General features: G+C 58.8%; 1 non-coding gene across 1 annotated transcript; it reads right to left on the bottom strand.

The window, feature by feature from the left end:
• Nucleotides 1-1,375: 1,375 nt before the first annotated feature.
• LOC131871319 (5S ribosomal RNA) lies at nucleotides 1,376-1,494 on the bottom strand. Its single transcript, XR_009369577.1, has one exon. It is a non-coding gene; the product is annotated as a 5S ribosomal RNA (ribosomal RNA).
• Nucleotides 1,495-15,381: the final 13,887 nt, after the last annotated feature.

The raw sequence follows: 15,381 nt of genomic DNA, 5'->3' as shown, positions 1-15,381 counted from the left end.
TCCGAAGTGTGCTCCAAGGTGCGCACCATGGCCCTCCAAGGTGCGCAGCATGGCGTGCACGAAGTCGGAGCCCGGTTTGCCCCGGGTGCGCACCTCGCGTGCACCTTCGCCAGGGTGGGCACCTCGGTGCGCACACCTTCTCAATGTTTTCTTGCCTTTTCTGGAAATTGGTGAAGGCAGCGCATCAAAGGTGCGCACCTCGGTGTGCTCCGAGGTGCGAACCCGAGAGCGCTCCGAGGTGCCCACGAAGTCGAAAGTCGGGTTAATTGCATTGTTTTCCCCGGGTGCGCTCCGAGGTGCGCAACATCGGTGCGCACCAAGGAGGGCTCCGAAGTGTGCTCCAAGGTGCGCACGATTCGGAGCTCGGTTTGCCCGGGGTGCGCACACCTTGGCTGGGTTGCGCACCCTTTGTGCGCTCCAAGGTGCGCACGAAGTCGGAGCTCGGTTTGCCCCGGGTGCGCACCTTCGCCAGGGTGCGCACCTTGATGCGCACGCCTTGGCTGGGCTGCGCACCTTGGTGGGCGCCATGGTGCGCACCTTTCGTGCGCTCCAAGGTGCGCACGAAGTCGGAGCTCGGTTTGCCCCGGGTGCGCACCTTGGTGGGCGCCATGGTGCACTCCGAGGTGCCCAAGATTGGTGCGCAACAAGGAGCGCTCCGAAGTGCGCTCCAAGGTGCGCAGGTGCGCGCGAAGTCGAAAGTTGGGTTAATTGTCCGGTTTGCCTCGGGTGCGCACCTTGCGTGCACCTTCGCCAGGGTGGGCGCCTTGGTGCGCACACCTTGGCTGGGCTGCGCACCCGGGCGCGCACACCTTGGCACCCGCGTTTCCTTCATTTTAAATTTTTTTTTTTTACAATCTCTCAAGTGGGAAATTCTATAATCTCAACTTTTTTTGCCTTTTCAGGAAACTTTTGAATGGAGCGCATCATTGGTGCGCTCCGAAGTGTGCTCCAAGGTGCGCACCTCTGGTGTGCTCCAAAGCTCTCTCCAGCTGCGTGCACCTGCCCCGGCCGCGCACCCGGCCCCGCCCAGCTTCGCTCACCTGTCCCGGGCGTCTGGTGCGGAACCTTAGAGTAAGAAACATCACCGTGCACCTTGGCCAACGTGCGCGACTCGACCGAGCGCGCACTGGCCGAGGTGCACACCGATTTCACCTGGGTGCGCGCGCAGCACCTCGGGCGCACCGGGGTGCGCGCACAACGCCCGGGTTGCACCGTGGCCTGTGTGCTCGGGGCGCCTCGGGTGCGCGCTCGGTGTCGCCCCCGCGCGCGCGGTAGTGCGGGCAGCGCACCCCGGCCCGGCCCGGCCCCGACGAGAACGCAAACGGGCAAAAGGTTTATTCAAATAGCATTGCGACGCCCGGCGAAAAACTAAGAAAGGGTGCAACACCGGGACTTCCCGGGAGGTCACCCATCCTAGTACTACTCCGGCCCAAGCGCGCTTAACTGCGGAGTTCTGATGGGATCCGGTGCACTAACGCTGGTATGATCGCACCCGTTATGAGCTTGTCGCAGTGTGTACTTAGCAAACCGCGACCCACGTGCGAATCCACCCCGGCCACCCACCCCCGTCGAGGTGCACACCCTCCCTCGCGAAGTGCGCCCCGTTCGCCAAGTGTGAGCCCTGCCCGGGTGCGCGCACCTTGCTAGGGCGTCGGGTGTGCACCCGGCCCGGCCTACGTGCGTGCACCTGGACGGGGCGTCGTGTGCGTGCAGTGTCCCGTCTGCAACGCGGTGCCCACACACCACCTCGGGCGCAACGACCTGCGCTCACATGTGGGCCGAGTGCACCTTGGTGCATGTTCGGGGCGCCTCGGGTGCACGCTCGATCTTGCCCCGGTGCACCAAGGCGCTCGGTTTGCCCCGGGTGCGCACTTGGTGCAAGGTGGGCACCCAAAATAGGGATCAAGCACCAAAACACAAGTTTCGGGATGCAAAATGGGACCCAAGGACCACAAATGCGTTCCAAGACCCATGATGGGTCCACGAGAACAAAAATGTGTTCCGAGACTTAATAAACAAATATTGGGTTTTAGGAGAAGAAACATGCTCTGATGCCCAAAACGAGAATCGACCCCGAAAAGGCCACAGGCCAAAAGTGGGATGCGAGACAAAAAAAAATGGGACCCGAGGACCAAAATTGGGTTCCCAGGTCGAAGACAGGGCAACCGGACAAGAAACGACCTCTAAGGCTCGAAATGAGTCCCGACGACTAAAACTTGACAAGAAGCACCCATCAGGCACCCAACTCGACACCCATGGGATGCCGACCCACCCGGGCTTCCACCTAGCACACCTTGGCACCCACCCACCCTCGCACCCAACCTCGCACCCAACTTAGCACCTTTGAACCCACATTGGCACTCACCCTGACCCTGGCACCTTGGAACCCACATTGGCACTCACCTTGACCCTGGCACCCACCTTTGCACTCACCTTGGGACCCACCCTGGCTCCCACCTCGGCACCCACCCAGACACCCACCTTGGTTCCTTGGCACCCACCTTGGATCCTTGGCACCCACCCCGACACCCACCTTGGCACGCAACTTGGCTACTTGCCACCCACCTTGGCTCCTTGACGCCCACCCCGACAACCACCCCGTGACCTACCCTGGCTAGGGTTGGTGCACACCCACCCTGGTGCCCACCTTGGCACCCACCCCATGACCCACCTTGGCACGCACCTTAGTACCCACCCTGTTACCCACCCTAGGACCCACCCCGTGACCCACCTTGGCCAGGGTGGGTGCACCCACCCTGGTGCCCACCTTGGCACCCACCCATCCTAGCACCCAGCCTGTGACCGGGCTTGGAACCCAACCTTGCACCCGTCTTGGCCAGTGTGGGTGCGCACCCATCCTGGCACCCACGTTGTGACACACCCTTTAACCCACGCACCCTAGCAGCCACGTTGGCACCCACCTTGGAACACAACCTAGCAACTTGGCACCCACCCCGTGACCCACCTTGGCATCCACCATAGCAGTCGCCCACTTGGCACCCACCTTGGAACCCAAGTTGGCACCCACCTCGGCACCCACCTTGACACTTGTGGACCCACCTTGCCACTCACCCTAGCATCGACCCATCCTAGCACCCACCCTGGCACCTTTGCACCCTAGCACTCACCCATCCTAGCACCTAACCTGTGACCCACCTTGACACTCACCCTCGCACCCACCTTGGAACCCAACCTAGCACCCACCCACCCTGACACCAACCCTAGCACCTACCCACCCTTGCACCCACCCTGTGACCCATCTTGGCACCCACCCATCCTACCACTCAACCTATCACCCACCTTCTCACCCACCTTGGCATCCACCTTAGCACCCACCCACACTGGCACCTTGGCACCCACCTCGGGCAAGGTGGGTGCACACCCACCCTGACACCCAATTTAGAACCAACCGAGCATGTTACCCACCTTGGCACCCACATTGCAGCCCACCCTAGTACCCACCCTATGACCCACATTGGCATCCACACCCTAGCACCCAGGCACCTCGACACCCGCCTTGACACGCACCCTAGCACTAAACCTGTGACCCACCTTGGAACTCACCCTAGAACCCACCCACCCTGTGAACCACCTTGGCATCCACCTTAGCACCCACCCACCTTGGCACCCACTCTAGCACTCACCCATCCTAACACCCAACTTGTTACCCACCTTGGCACCCGCCCTCGCGTCCACCTTGAAACCCACCCTAGCACCCACCCACGCAGGAGCCCACCTTGGCACCCAACCTAACACCCACGCATCCTGGCACCCAACTTGTGACCCACCTTGGAACCCACCCTAGTACCCACCTTTGAACCCACTATATCACCAACCCACCTTGGCACCCACCCTATGACCCTCTTTGGAATCCACCCTAGCACGCACCCACCCTGGCACCCACCATGGAGCGCACCCTAGCACCCACCCACCTCGGCACGCACCTCAACACCCACCTTGGTGTGCGCACTGCGCCAACCTCTCAAAGACCCTATGTGGTGCGCTCCAAAGTGTACACCTTTGGTGCGCTCCAAGGTGCGCACCTTTGGTGCACACCGAGGTGCACACCAAAGTGTGCACCGAGGTGAGCACCAAAGTGCACTCCAAGGTGCACACCAAGGCGTGCACCTTTGGTGCGGTCAATGCAAACGAATTCGGAAGTTGGGGTCGATGTCCTAATCGCTGCTGCAGACTACACGTATGAGAATCGGACAAATAGCTTTATATAGGGGAGGTGTTGCGTTTGATGGGTCGACTCCCCTGGTTGTGTGCACTGCACCAACTTCAAAGACCCTGTCTTGTTTAAGAAGTCAAAAGTTGGGGTGGATGTCCTAATCATTGCTGCAGTCTACGCATGTATGAGAATCAGACAAATAGCTTATATAGGGGAGGTGTTGCATTCGGTGGGTTGACTCCCCTGGTTGTGCGCACTGCGCCAACCTCAAAGACCCCGCATAGCAGAAGAAGTCGGAAGTCGGATTTTGGTGAGCACCAAGGCGTGCACCTTTGGTGCGGTCAACGCAGACGAATTCAGAAGTTGGGGTGGATGTCCTAATCGTTGTTGCAGGCTACACATGTATGAGAATCAGACAAATAGCTTATATAGGGGAGGTGTTGGGTTTGATGGGTCAACTCCCTTGGTTGTGCGCATTACGCCAACCTCAAAGACCTTGTTTTCGTTAAGAAGTCAAAAGTTGGGGTCAATGTCCTAATGGCTCCTGTAGGCTACACATGTATGAGAATCGGACAAATAGCTTATATAGGGGAGGTGTTGGGTTTGATGGGTCGACTCCCCTGGTTGTGCGCATTACGTCAACCTCAAAGACCTTGTTTTCGTTAAGAAGTCAAAAGTTGGGGTCGATGTCCTAATTGCTCCTGTAGACTACACATGTATGAGAATCAGACAAATAGCTTATATAGGGGAGGTGTTGGGTTTGATGGGTTGACTCCCCTAGTTGTTCGCATTACACCAACCTCAAAGACCTTGTTTTCGTTTAGAAGCCGAAAGTTGGGGTCGATGTCCTAATTGCTCCTGCAGGCTACGCATGTATGAGAATCAGACAAATAGCTTATATAGGGGAGGTGTTGGGTTTGATGGGTCGACTCCCCTGGTTGTGCGCATTGCGCCAACCTCAAAGACCCTGCATTGCGGATGAAGTCGAAAGTCAGAGTTTGGTGTGCTACAAGGTGTGGTCGAAGGTGCTCACCTAGGTGTGCACCTTTGGAGCGCAGGAAAAGTGCCCTCCAAAAGTGCGCACCTTTGGAGTGCACAAAAGTGCCCTCCAAAAGTGCGCACCTTTGGAGCGCACAAAAGTGCCCTCCAAAAAGTGCCCTCCAAAAGTGCGCACCTTTGGAGCGCACAAAAGTGCCCTCCAAAAAGTGCCCTCCAAAAGTGCGCACCTTTGGAGTGCAGAAAAGTGCCCTCCAAAAAGTGCCCTCCAAAAGTGTGCACCTTTGGAGTGCACAAAAGTGCCCTCCAAAAGTGCGCACCTTTGGAGCGCAGAAAAGTGCCCTCCAAAAAGTGCCCTCCAAAAGTGCGCACCTTTGGAGCGCAGAAAAGTGCCCTCCAAAAAGTGCCCTCCAAAAGTGCGCACCTTTGGAGCGCAGAAAAGTGCCCTCCAAAAAGTGCCCTCCAAAAGTGCGCACCTTTGGAGCGCAGAAAAGTGCCCTCCAAAAAGTGCCCTCCAAAAGTGCGCACCTTTGGAGCGCACAAAAGTGCCCTCCAAAAAGTGCCCTCCAAAAGTGCGCACCTTTGGAGCGCACAAAAGTGCCCTCCAAAAGTGCGCACCTTTGGAGCGCACAAAAGTGCCCTCCAAAAGTGCGCACTTTTGGTGCGCACCAAGGCGCTGGTTCGGTCGTTGCAGGCGAGTTCGGAAGTTGGGGTCGATGTCCTGAGCGGAGGTGCAAACTACACAGGTGTCGGAATCGGACAAATAGCTTATATAGGGGAGGTGTATGCTTCGATGGGTCGACTCCCCAGGTTGAGCGCACCGCGCCAACCTCAAAGACCCTACGGTATGGATGAAGTCGGAAGTTGGGTCCGATGACCGATTCGATTAGTAGGTATGCTCATGAGGTCGGAATTTGGGTCCGATGACCTGCCATGTGCAGGAAGGCGAATGTTGGCACTGTGCGTTGCAAGGTGCACACCAAGGTGCTGGTGCGGTCTTTTTAGTCGAGTTCGGAAGTTGGGGTCGATGTCCTGATCGGAGGTGCAAGCTACACAGGTGTGGGAATCGGACAAATAGCTTATATAGGGGAGGTGTATGCTTCGTTGGGTCGACTCCCCGGGTTGAGCGCACCGCGCCAACCTCAAAGACCCTACGGTATGGATGAAGTCGGAAGTTGGGTCCGATGACCGATTCGATATGTAGGCATACTCGCGAGGTCGGAATTTGGGTCCGATGACCTGCCATGTGCAGGAAGGCGAATGTTGGCACTGTGCGTTGCAAGGTGCGCACCAAGGCGCTGGTTCGGTCGTTGCAGGCGAGTTCGGAAGTTGGGGTCGATGTCCTGATCGGAGGTGCAAACTACACAGGTGTGGGAATCGGACAAATAGCTTATATAGGGGAGGTGTATGCTTCGTTGGGTCGACTCCCCGGGTTGAGCGCACCGCGCCAACCTCAAAGACCCTACGGTATGGATGAAGTCGGAAGTTGTGTCCGATGACCGATTCGATATGTAGGCATACTCGCGAGGTCGGAATTTGGGTCCGATGACCTGCCATGTGCAGGAAGGCGAATGTTGGGACTGTGCGTCGCAAGGTGCGCACCAAGGCGCTGGTGCCGTCGTTGCAGTCGAGTTCGGAAGTTGGGGTCGATGTCCTGGTCAGAGGTGCAAACTACACAGGTGTGGGAATCGGACAAATAGCTTATATAGGGGAGGTGTATGCTTCGATGGGTCGACTCCCCGGGTTGAGCGCACCGCGCCAACCTCAAAGACCCTACAGTATGGATGAAGTCGGAAGTTGGGTCCGATGACCGATTCGATACGTAGGCATATTGGCGAGGTCTGAATTTGTGTCCGATGACCTGCCATGCGCAGGAAGGCGGAATTTGGGTCCGATGACCGAGTTGATGGCGTGCCATGCGCAGAAAGGCGGAATTTGGGTCCGATGACCGAGTTGATGTTGATGGCCCGCCATGCACAGGAAGGCGGAATTTGGGTCCGATGACCGATTTGAAGGCGTGCCATGCGCAGAAAGGCGGAGTTTGGGTCCGATGACCGAGTTGATATTGATGGCCCGCCATGCGCAGGAAGGCGGAATTTGGGTCCGATGACCTGACATACGCATGGAGTCCGACTCGGGGGCCAATGTTCGATTCGATGACTTGCATTGTGGGTAAAGTCGGAAGTTGTGGTCTTTGACCCGATTCGATGACCAGACTTCGGCTGCTTGAGAATCGGACAAATAACTTATATAGGGGAGGTAGTGTTCTCGAGCATCCTCCCCCCGTGCCCGTTTATGTCGATTGATGCTGGTGCTCGACTGGTTGGAGCGCTCGGATGCAAAAATCTTGCACCAGGATTTATCGATTGTGATGGACACGGCAAGTCTCCTGATTGCTATGCAGGAGCTCATCGTGAATCTCTATGCGGCCTTGGTATGGACTCGACCTGCGGAATGGTTCGGCAATGGTAGTCGCTCCAACACGTCCTTGCAATGGCCACAGAGGTGATTCGACTAGAGCTCCAGTCTAGCTTTTGGGTTGCTTGGCGGACTGGTATAGCCGCGATCGAGTTCCGGCCATGAACGTTTTAGATAGCTCTTGGGCTTTCTGGGACGGAAGTCGGAAGTTTGGGCTGTTGTCCGATTTGATGACCATTCTTCGGATGTGTGAGAATCGGACAAATAACTTATATAGGGGACTGTGTTGTCTCACGCAGCCCCCTCCGTGCCCCTCTATCTCGACCGATGTTGGTGCTTGAAAGGGTTGGGATCGCTCGGATTTATAAACGTGCACCACCATTTGTCGAGTGTGAGGGACGCGGCAGGTCTCCTAAATGCTATACGGGCGCTCTCTGAGAATCTCTATCCGGCCTCGACACAGACTAGTCTTGCTGAATGGTTTGGCACTGGTAGTCGATCCAACACGTCGTTGTTGTGGCCGCCTAGGCGATTCGATTCGAGCCCCCGTCTAGCTTTTGGGTTGCTTGGCGGATTTTGCCCTATCCGCAAGTGAGCTCGGTCCCTAAACGTTCGAGAAACCCGATTGCTATGCGCCGACTCTCTTTCTTGCGAGCCTCCATCTAGCTTTTGGGTCTCTACGGAACGGAAGTCGGAATCTGGGACCGTTGTTTGATTCGACGAGGCAGACTACGGTTGTGCGAGAATCGGACAAATAACTTATATAGGGGAGGTGTTGACTGGAGCATTCTCCCCCGTGCCCCTCTAACTCGACCAATGCTGGCGCTCGAACGGTGGTAGCGCTCGGATTTTCGTTGAGCGCCAGCATTGGTCGATTTAGAGGGGCATGCGAGATTCCCGAATGCTATGCGAGGGCTCTAACGGAAATGTCTATTGGTTTCGGTATGGATGCAATTGCGAGTGGTTCGGCAAAGGTAGTCGTTCCGATGCGTCCATGTCGTGGCCAAATCGATAATTCGATTTGAGCCCTCGTATAGCATTTGGGTCTCTCGATGTGATTCCGCATTCCAGTCCCTTTGGGCACTGCTTGAGCCGCATCCCAGGGGGTTCCCTTCCCAATAATCTGCCTCGCAACCCGATTGCTATGCGGTGAGGCTCCTCGGCCGCCTCGGAACTATCTGTGTATCAGACGCATCGCGGGATAAGGGGTTGGCAACGGTAGTCGCCCCAAGCGCGTCCGATGCTTGGACCATTCCGAGGCGGCCCTGAAGCCTCTTCCGTCTAGCCGTTGGGTCCTTCTCGCCGCATCCCTTGCCTTGCACCCCGATTGCTATGCGGTGAGGCTCCTCGGCCGCCTTGGAACTATCTGTGTATCAGACGCATTGCGGGATAAGGGGTTGTCACTGGTAGTCGCCCCAAGCGCGTCCGATGCTTGGACCATTCCGAGGCGGCCCTGAAGCCTCTTCCGTCTAGCCGTTGGGTCCTTCTCGCCGCATCCCTCGACTCGCACCCCGATTGCTATGCGGTGAGGCTCCTCGGCCGCCTTGGAACTATCTGTGTATCGGACGCGTCGCGGGATAAGGGGTTGTCACTGGTAGTCGCCCCAAGCGCGTCCGATGCTTGGACCATTCCGAGGCGGCCCTGAAGCCTCTTCCGTCTAGCCGTTGGGTCCTTCTCGCCGCATCCCTCGCCTCGCACCCCGCTTGCTATGCGGTGAGGCTCCTCGGCCGCCTTGGAACTATCTGTGTATCGGACGCGTCGCGGGATAAGGGGTTGTCACTGGTAGTCGCCCCAAGCGCGTGCGATGCATGGACCATTCCCAGGCGGCCCTGAAGCCTCTTCCGTCTAGCCGTTGGGTCCTTCTCGCCGCATCCCTCGCCTCGCACCCCGATTGCTATGCGGTGAGGCTCCTCGGCCGCCTTGGAACTATCTGTGTATCGGACGCGTCGCGGGATAAGGGGTTGTCACTGGTAGTCGCCCCAAGCGCGTCCGATGCTTGGACCATTCCGAGGCGGCCCTGAAGCCTCTTCCGTCTAGCCGTTGGGTCCTTCTCGCCGCATCCCTCGCCTCGCACCCCGATTGCTATGCGGTGAGGCTCCTCGGCCGCCTTGGAACTATCTGTGTATCGGACGCGTCGCGGGATAAGGGGTTGTCACTGGTAGTCGCCCCAAGCGCGTCCGATGCTTGGACCATTCCGAGGCGGCCCTGAAGCCTCTTCCGTCTAGCCGTTGGGTCCTTCTCGCCGCATCCCTCGCCTCGCACCCCGATTGCTATGCGGTGAGGCTCCTCGGCCGCCTTGGAACTATCTGTGTATCGGACGCGTCGCGGGATAAGGGGTTGTCACTGGTAGTCGCCCCAAGCGCGTCCGATGCTTGGACCATTCCGAGGCGGCCCTGAAGCCTCTTCCGTCTAGCCGTTGGGTCCTTCTCGCCGCATCCCTCGCCTCGCACCCCGATTGCTATGCGGTGAGGCTCCTCGGCCGCCTTGGAACTATCTGTGTATCGGACGCATCGCGGGATAAGGGGTTGTCACTGGTAGTCGCCCCAAGCGCGTCCGATGCTTGGACCATTCCGAGGCGGCCCTGAAGCCTCTTCCGTCTAGCCGTTGGGTCCTTCTCGCCGCATCCCTCGCCTCGCACCCCGATTGCTATGCGGTGAGGCTCCTCGGCCGCCTTGGAACTATCTGTGTATCGGACGCGTCGCGGGATAAGGGGTTGTCACTGGTAGTCGCCCCAAGCGCGTCCGATGCTTGGACCATTCCGAGGCGGCCCTGAAGCCTCTTCCGTCTAGCCGTTGGGTCCTTCTCGCCGCATCCCTCGCCTCGCACCCCGATTGCTATGCGGTGAGGCTCCTCGGCCGCCTTGGAACTATCTGTGTATCGGACGCGTCGCGGGATAAGGGGTTGTCACTGGTAGTCGCCCCAAGCGCGTCCGATGCTTGGACCATTCCGAGGCGGACCTGAAGCCTCTTCCGTCTAGCCGTTGGGTCCTTCTCGCCGCATCCCTCGCCTCGCACCCCGATTGCTATGCGGTGAGGCTCCTCGGCCGCCTTGGAACTATCTGTGTATCGGACGCGTCGCGGGATAAGGGGTTGTCACTGGTAGTCGCCCCAAGCGCGTCCGATGCTTGGACCATTCCGAGGCGGCCCTGAAGCCTCTTCCGTCTAGCCGTTGGGTCCTTCTTGCCGCATCCCTCGCCTCGCACCCCGATTGCTATGCGGTGAGGCTCCTCGGCCGCCTTGGAACTATCTGTGTATCGGACGCGTCGCGGGATAAGGGGTTGTCACTGGTAGTCGCCCCAAGCGCGTCCGATGCTTGGACCATTCCGAGGCGGCCCTGAAGCCTCTTCCGTCTAGCCGTTGGGTCCTTCTCGCCGCATCCCTCGCCTCGCACCCCGATTGCTATGCGGTGAGGCTCCTCGGCCGCCTTGGAACTATCTGTGTATCGGACGCATCGCGGGATAAGGGGTTGTCACTGGTAGTCGCCCCAAGCGCGTCCGATGCTTGGACCATTCCGAGGCGGCCCTGAAGCCTCTTCCGTCTAGCCGTTGGGTCCTTCTCGCCGCATCCCTCGCCTCGCACCCCGATTGCTATGCGGTGAGGCTCCTCGGCCGCCTTGGAACTATCTGTGTATCGGACGCGTCGCGGGATAAGGGGTTGTCACTGGTAGTCGCCCCAAGCGCGTCCGATGCTTGGACCATTCCGAGGCGGACCTGAAGCCTCTTCCGTCTAGCCGTTGGGTCCTTCTCGCCGCATCCCTCGCCTCGCACCCCGATTGCTATGCGGTGAGGCTCCTCGGCCGCCTTGGAACTATCTGTGTATCGGACGCGTCGCGGGATAAGGGGTTGTCACTGGTAGTCGCCCCAAGCGCGTCCGATGCTTGGACCATTCCGAGGCGGCCCTGAAGCCTCTGCCGTCTAGCCGTTGGGTCCTTCTCGCCGCATCCCTCGCCTCGCACCCCGATTGCTATGCGGTGAGGCTCCTCGGCCGCCTTGGAACTATCTGTGTATCGGACGCGTCGCGGGATAAGGGGTTGTCACTGGTAGTCGCCCCAAGCGCGTCCGATGCTTGGACCATTCCGAGGCGGACCTGAAGCCTCTTCCCTCTAGCCGTTGGGGCTTTCTCGCCGCATCCCTCGCCTCGCACCCCGATTGCTATTCGGTGAGGCTCCTCGGCCGCCTTGGAACTATCTGTGTATCGGACGCATCGCGGGATAAGGGGTTGGCAGTGGTAGTCGCCCCAAGCGCGTCCGATGCTTGGACCATTCCGAGGCGGCCCTGCAGCCTCTTCCGTCTAGCCGTTGGGGCCATCTCGCTGCATCCCCCACCTCGCACCACGATTGCTATGCGGTGAGGCTCCTTGGCCGCCTCGGAACTATCTGTGTATCGGACGCATCGCGGGATAAGGGGTTGTCACTGGTAGTCGCCCCAAGCGCGTCCGATGCTTGGACTATTCCGAGGCGGCCCTACAGCCTCTTCCGTCTAGCCGTTGGGGCCATCTCGCCGCATCCCCCAGCTCCTCGGCCGCCTCGGAACTATCTGTGTATCGGACGCATCGCGGGATAAGGGGTTGGCAGTGGTAGTCGCCCCAAGCGCGTTCGATGCTTGGACTATTCCGAGGCGGCCCCGCAGCCTCTTCCGTCTACCCTTTGGGGCCATCTCGCCGCATCCCTCGCCTCGCACCCCGATTGCTATGCGGTGAGGCTCCTCGGCCGCCTGGGAACTATCTTCGTATCGGATGCATCGCGGGATAAGGGGTTGTCACTGGTAGTCGCCCCAAGCGCGTCCGATGCTTGGACTATTCCGAGGCGGCCCTGTGGCCTCTTCCGTCTAGCCGTTGGGGCCATCTCGCCGCATCCCTCACCTCGCACCCCCATTGCTATGCGGTGAGGCTCCTCGGCCGCCTTGGAACTGTCTTCGTATCGGAAGCATCGCGGGATAAGGGGTTGTCACTGGTAGTCGCCCCAAGCGCGTCCGATGCTTGGACTATTCCGAGGCGGCCCTGCAGCCTCTTCCGTCTAGCCGTTGGGGCCATCTCGCCGCATCCCCCACCTCGCACCCGGATTGCTATGCGGTGAGGCTCCTCGGCCGCCTTGGAACTATCTTCGTATCGGACGCATCGCGGGATAAGGGGTTGTCACTGGTAGTCGCCCCAAGCGCGTCCGATGCTTGGACTATTCCGACGCGGCCCTGTGGCCTCTTCCGTCTAGCCGTTGGGGCCATCTCGCCGCATCCCCCACCTCGCACCCCGATTGCTATGCGGTGAGGCTCCTCGGCCGCCTTGGAACCATCTTCGTATCGGACGCATCGCGGGATGAGGGGTTGTCACTGGTAGTCGCCCCAAGCGCGTCCGATGCTTGGACCATTCCGAGGCGGCCCTGAAGCCTCTTCCGTCTAGCCGTTGGGGCCTTCCCGCCCCATCCCTCGCCTCGCACCCCCGATTGCTATGCGGTGAGGCTCCTCGGCCGCCTTGGAACCATCTGTGTATCGGACGCATCGCGGGATAAGGGGTTGGCACTGGTAGTCGCCCCAAGCGCGTCCGATGCTTGGAGCATTCCGAGGTGGCCCTGAAGCCTCTTCCGTCTAGCCGTTGGGGCCTTCCCGCCCCATCCCTCGCCTCGCACCCCGATTGATATGCGGTGAGGCTCCTCGGCCGCCTTGGAACTATCTGTGTATCGGACGCATCGCGGGATAAGGGGTTGGCACTGGTAGTCGTCCCAATCGCGTCCGATGCTTGGACCATTCCGAGGCGGCCCTGCAGCCTCTTCCGTTTAGCCGTCGGGGCCTTCCCGCCGCATCCCTCGCCTCGCATCCCGATTCCTATGCGGTGAGTCTTCTCGGCCGCCGCGGAACTATACCTGTTATTGCTACTGCATCCTTCGGCTGGTAACCTCCTCTGCCGCCTTGGAACGTTCTCTTTGTCGGACGCGTCGCGGGATAAGGGGTTGGCACTGGTAGTCGCCCCAAGCGCGCCCGATGCATAGACCGCTCCGAGTTGACCTTGCTTTCAGCCTCTCACATGCATAGACCTCTCTGAGTCGACCCTGCAGCCTCTCACGTTTAGCCTTTGGAATCTCGCCTCACAACATGATTGCTATCCTTGATGCATCCCTTGCCTCGAGCCCTGATTGCTTTCTTGGCTGCATCCCTCCTCTCCTCACAGCCCGGTTGTCATCACTGCTTCATCCGTCGCTTCATGCATTCTGGCTGCTGGGCCCTTCCCACCGCACACCTCGATTGCTATCTCTTCTGCATCACACACCCCGATTGCTATCTCTGCTACATCCCTCGGCTCTCACTTCTGCATCCTTCGCCTCCCACCTCGATTGCTATCAATGCTGCATCCGTAACCTCACACCCCGATTGCTATGCGGGGAGGCTCCTTGGCCGCCTTGGAAATTTCTGTGTGTCGGACGCACCGCGGGATAAGGGGTTGGCACTGGTAGTCGCCCCAAGTGCGCCCGATTCTTAGACCGCTTCGAGGTGACCTCGTAGCCTCTTTCGTCCAGGCTTCCTGCCTTCAACGCCCTTTTTACACCTCGATTGCTATGCGCGGGCTCGTTGGCGTCTATCACCTCTCTGCGAAGAGTGGCACGATGATTGTTGGGGTAAATCGTAGCAGTCCGATCTCTGGCCTTGGGCCATTGTGAGGGCTGATCGATTTCCTGTGCGCATCTCGTGTTCGCCCAGTAACAGACTCGACGACTTGTAATCGGTCTTGTTCCCGATTGTTCCTGGAGGTAGTCTTCGGAACTCTTGGATTTGACCTGTCACTCGAACTGTCCTCTTCCGAGGATGCTTGTGTGTGTGTGCTTGTGCCATTTCCTTGGCGGTATTAACGAGATATTAAAGAGCGGAGTGAGCGCCTCGCCCAGCTATGTTTGGGGCTCTCACTCCCTTACCCGGTGTGCGACCGCTTTGCACGTAGGTTGCGGAGCATCGCGACTCTTTCGATGTTTGGCGGTTGTCTTCCGGTGATGCGTTGGTCCCGAAGTGCACGTTACTAGCATTTCTGCCATTGTTCTCGATCTTTGGCACGTTCCTTCGTTGCAATTGGATATATATCTCCGTTTATACGCGCAGGCTTCTCCCGCCTATTCAGCGCTGTCCCACTCTCAGCACTCTCGTGGTCTCCTTGGCTTCTCTCTCCCGTGAGCGAGCTCTCTTCTCGAGTCTTTTCCATGTCCCATGGAGGTTGCCTTGCGAAATTCGGGCACACAAACGTGACCGGATAAGAGCGGAATTGCCTATGAGGAGAAGCTCACCTTAGGGAGCAGCAATGCCGAGTGTTTCGACAGAGGGTAGAGGGGGCGTTGTTTGGGCGGTTGCACAAAAGAGTGCTACGGTTGCACTGAAGGTTGCTTCTTCATCTCCGACGAACTCTTCGAGGCAAAAAAGCTTGTATACGGGGTCGAGGTGGGACTGTTCGTGCGAGTTGCGCCACCAAAAGTGCGTAGGGGGCATATACCTGGGAAATGGATGTCTCTGAGTGGCCTTACTCGGTCGCGTGCACGGTGCATTCTCTAACGGCAGGACTGTCGCGAGCATGTGCGGTTCGGATGTTTTCGGGTAAAGGGTTCCGTACGGGATGTTCTTCCCAGGCTCCTGTGAACCGAGACTCTGCATCGTCGTGCTCCGGCTCCCGTGGGTGCTTCATGCCTCGTCGAGCTGTTTGTCGTGGACGATTAAGGCCGAGGCCTTCCTTCGAGAGGGGAATTGTTCAGGCTGGTCGAGGCGGGATTGTTCGTGCGGGGTGCACCACCAAAAGTGCGTAGGGGGCATATGCCTGGGAAATGGA

This window comes from Cryptomeria japonica, unplaced genomic scaffold, assembly GCF_030272615.1.
Source record: "Cryptomeria japonica unplaced genomic scaffold, Sugi_1.0 HiC_scaffold_391, whole genome shotgun sequence".
Classification (NCBI taxonomy): domain Eukaryota; kingdom Viridiplantae; phylum Streptophyta; class Pinopsida; order Cupressales; family Cupressaceae; genus Cryptomeria; species Cryptomeria japonica.
The sequence above is the reverse complement of the archived record's forward strand: the minus strand, read 5'-3'. Positions and strand labels throughout refer to the sequence as shown.